Here is a 4800-nt window from a genome sequence, read left to right on the forward strand (position 1 = left end):
ACTTTACACTTTTCAGCAGCCTTTGGATACATAGCAGAAGCAAACTTTCCTTTAATGCAGGCCCTGCTTTTTTTCCTTTTTCTGTGATGCATTTAAAGGTAACTATGTAGTGTCATATAATAGCTCAGAAATATTGGTAGCAAAATGATGTATGGTGCTTTTTGGGCAGGAGATGAGGATACCCACTGGAGGACCATCTTGATACAGCGAACCATCCATCTTTCTGTTTATATAAAAAAAAAAAAAGTTATTGGTCTTTCTGTGATCTAGCAGCCTGCTCTTGACAGCAACTGCAAGAGGGCATGCTTTTGAAATGCACTGCTTTTGTGCTAACTTATCATCCTCTAAGACTTTTACATTGTTTCTAGAAAAACATGCGGATACATTTGAGTGCCACAACCAGAGTTTGAAAACGTTTTCTAGCCCCTTATTAGAAATTCCATGTCAAGTTAGCTATTTCACCTATCTGATGATTCCTGTACACAGCTTTTTGGTTCCCTTCTACAACTGTAATGACTCCGTTGTGTGACTATGCTGTGATGGCAGTTTTGGACTTTATGCTGTGGTCAGTGCTCAAGAAAAAATTTGCTTGCTTACTTATTTTAAATAAATATGCCTAGACCTACTTCCATATCTGAATTTCACACAGAAGTGAGAAGGTTTACTGGGATCACGTTTATTCAGGTAGTGGGTGCATACTGGTTTTGTCCTATGTAATATGCAGTCCTGCCTACAGGCTCTCAAACCTAGGCCAAGAGGTGCATGTTATGCTGAGGTTTTGGATTTATTATTTTTTTAAGGAAAAGAGTGTACTGAGCAGTAACTTTAAAGAACAAAAGATGGCTTTTGGAGCACTTCTTTGGGAAGCAACAAAACCTGTCCTCTCCCAAATGTAGAGAAGTGTTTTGAGAAATGAAGGTGGGTCCTCATGATAATCTTCCTTTCTTCTCTCTTGTCACCTCCTCTGCAGGAAGATGTTGTGAAGTCCCATAGAAGGCTAGTTCAGGCTAGCCATGTGTCTCCCAGTCCTCACCTCCTAGGGAGGAACAGAAACGCATAGTGAGCAAGCCCTGATGCAGATTAATCATCTCATCTTTTTGTCATGACTCAGTTTTGGATTAATGTGTCATTTTAAAAATCCATTTTCAAGAGCTTAGGTCAGAGAAGTGGCAAGCTGTGACATAGCAACACCAGCCAATGTATCTCCAGAACAAAAAAACTGACCCTGGAGTGTGTCCCTAACAGCTTTGCCTTCTGAAAAAATGCAAGGTGGCTAATGTAACCTGTGCTTCTGAGGTGACTTTGGCTTTCTGGCTGCTGAATACCTCCTGGTTGCTTAATCAAGGCACATTCACCCTCAGTGTGATATTTCAGCATTTTGTTTCCCTTTGAAAGTGTGACATGGAGACCAACCCCAGAATTTCACTCTGTATGGACAAGACCTGTGCCTTTGAGCGAGTTGGGAACTGGCAGAGCCCTGCTTGCAAAGTTGCAGTGTGTGCCAGTGCTAAATACATCATCAAGGCACTGCCACTCTGTTTCTCATTGTCTTATATTGCTTTTTATTGTTCCAGGTGCTTGCAGCTCCTTGTTAAGGAAGGTTTGGAAGTGCACTGTGCCAGCAGCAGCACTGAGAAGCAGACTTACATCCTGGTATGATTCTGCTAGTGTTTGAAGGGGCAAAGAGCTGGGAGGGCCTTGGAAGGGGGAAAGATGGCTTTTGCCTAATGTGGCTTTTTTCCTTGTATGAAAATTTGGCTTCATTTACAAAAAAAGAAAAAAAAAAAAAAAGAAAAAAAAAGAGAGAGAGAAAAAGAATTATACTAAATCCAGAAGGCTTATTTTTGGCTTGTGGGTGAGAGCACTATTGAACACTAAAGCTGCTGTCAGGTTAAATACTTGCCCATGGTGACCATGAAGGTCCTGCATCTGGTGCTTATGAGTTGCCATCTGTAACAGTTTTAGCCTAACTTGAACTGTTTCCACTGAAGGCAGTCTGTACAATTTGCATTGCCCTCCAGTTTATGCTCATGTCTTCGTTCTAGATTTGCTGATATAGCTATTTCTGCCTCTTCCCTTTGCATTCAAATTGTTGCCAAGGCTGAATTCTATGATCAGGAGATTTTTTTTTTTAAAGCATCTGCTTTTGCCAAATGGACTGGCAAATCTTTCATGTGGTTTTACTCTAACGTTTCCCCCCACACCTCCTGGCCTCTTTATTTCATGAAGTTATGCAAATATTTTCTTGCTTAGCCACATAATCATGTTTAGATTGATTAGATTTTACTCCTTACTTCATCTGTTGGCAAGAAGATCATTCTTGTCTCCGTTTAGCCCTTTCCTACCATTGCAGTTCATCTTGGATCATGTATTTCAGACCCCCACCAGAGAAGGAAGATATTCTGTGTTCTCACATCCAAGGTTCTTTTCTTTGTCCTTCATTGATTAGAAATCCAGAGGTTACCTTGGATTGACTGAGCATCACCTCTTATGTGGCTGAGGGTAACACTGTGCACATAGATCAGAATAATTAACTATTGTGTGTAAGCTAGTCAAAGGCAGAAGAGTGAAAATCCATTTCAAGTGCCTTGAAATGAAAAAGATAGAGTTCCTCTGTTGGAAATGAAAAGCAAAGTGTACACAGAGGCACTTACTGCAGAACAAAAGGCATGTGTAAATTTGATTCCAAATCCACAACCTCCGACACAAAGTTTAAAGGTAAAAATGGAATTAGACACCTGCTTGATAATTTCCTTAAATGTGAGAGTTGCTATAAATTAGCAGGGACACTAAATAAGACATAGGAGACAAAAATGCTATAATACAGAAAAATCCATCCTCGTAAGTGAGCATGTTTGAGAAGAGGTGTGGAGTAAACAAGCCTTTTCCCCTCTGCCTCTTAACGTGCTGTTATAGAGGTGACATGCTAGCACCATTTTCATGATGCTAGCAGAAATTGTATGTCACATTCCCTGGTTTAAACTAGACTCGACACTATAGGAAGGCAAGGATTCAAAGCACACATTGCAGGGCTGGCAGCTGCGCGGGTCTGCAGCGGAGAGGAGGGGAGGCTGGAGGACTGCTGCCTTTCTGAGGCAGTGCAGTTGCATTCCAGGTGGTTACAAGCGAACTTAAATACCTTGTTAGACAAATATACACCTTTTTCCAAATTATTCAAGAGTTTATTTGTGAAATTTAATAGTTACATTTTTATACCAATCTTTGTGTATGATTTTGCTGCAGTAGATTCTATTAACGTATTTCAAAGTGAAGACGTCTACAGCTTTATTGGTTTCTAGACACCTATTAATTGTTCACATGATACTGATAGAGCCTTTTTTTAACTTTCACGTTACCCAATAACTTTTCCTTATCACAGATTTGAGTCGCTAAGGTTTGAATTCCATTTAGCTGTGCTTACACCCATGTAATTTGGTGCTTGACACGCAGTTACTGCTGTGTTTATGTGCCTCAGTCTGATGGATGGAATTTTGGAGTGTGTTACAGAGGGCAGATTTAAATCCGACTGCATTTCTTTGTGTGTGCATGTGTGCACTTTGTAGATAGTAAAGCTTGAAACATGATTGCAGCGTGGCCTGTATCTGCTCTGGATATAATGTGTAAGGAGAAAAAGACTTATTTTTGCAGAAAGAGGCATATGTGTGTAAGTGAGGTTCTGCTTAAACCAAAAGCAACACATTTGAACATCAACTACTATTTTAAAAAACATTTCATAACCCAAAATGTTTTCTTAAATATTGCTATTCTAGGTGTAATCCATATGTGCATTTCCACCTGCATATTATGAGCAGCTCCCTATTCCCTTCGTGCATTTTTCAGCATATGTGGAATGCCACTGCAATGGATTAGGTTCAAATTAGACTTTAATAAGTAAATCAGGCCTTTTTAGCAAGCCATTTGATCCTCGGTCCTGCAAAGGAAGCCAGCTGGGTGGATCTCATGTTTTTGCTGAACTTTATGTGCACTCCTGGGACAACAAGAAATGATGGACTAATATTTAAATTTACATCACGATCTGCATTTCTTTGATTTTTTCCTGAGGTAAACACAACAGACTTGAAGACAGAAATGACCATTACATGTTAAAATGCTCACGTGGTGAGATTATGTTCATATCTTATTTTGGCAAAGACACTGAATTCCATTTGTGTTGCGGTCTCTTTTCCTGCTTCATCTAACACACAGCTGGGCTGCATTTGTATGGGTGAGGGAGCACGTCCTCAGCTGTAGATGACAAGGCCGTGCAGACTGTGTCCTCGCTGCTCTCCCAGACAGCACACAGCCTCTCTGTACCTGGGGCAGTGGGATGCCCTGCTATGAGGTGTTGGGATGCAGGGTGTCATCACCCCAAACGCTTACCGCATGGAAGGCCTAGAGCTACACCCGATACGTTCCATGCCAGCATGGAGCTTGTTTTGCGGAGCCAGCTTACTCGGAAGCTAACCTAGGCCTGCTTTAGAGGTCAGGGCAGACTTGTCCTTCAGTAACAGGGGGACCCTCTTCAGGTTAACAGGAACGGATTTTTATACAGACTTCCTCAGGAGGGGGCTGGAGCACCTGGTGGAGGCCTTCTCTTTGCAAATGCAAGTTTCCTTTTGAAGGGGTTATTGCTAAGGAGCAGAGCACTAACTGCACCCTTGCGCGGCACGGCGGCGCCGGGGGCGCAGCGGCCGCAGGACGGCTACCCCTGCTCGCCCGGGCCAGCCGGGCAGCGCCCCAGGCCGCGGGGGCCGCGCAGCACAGCGGGCCCGGGGCCCGCCCTCCCCAGCCCAGAGCGTG

This window comes from Falco naumanni, chromosome 1, assembly GCF_017639655.2.
Source record: "Falco naumanni isolate bFalNau1 chromosome 1, bFalNau1.pat, whole genome shotgun sequence".
NCBI lineage: Eukaryota > Metazoa > Chordata > Aves > Falconiformes > Falconidae > Falco > Falco naumanni.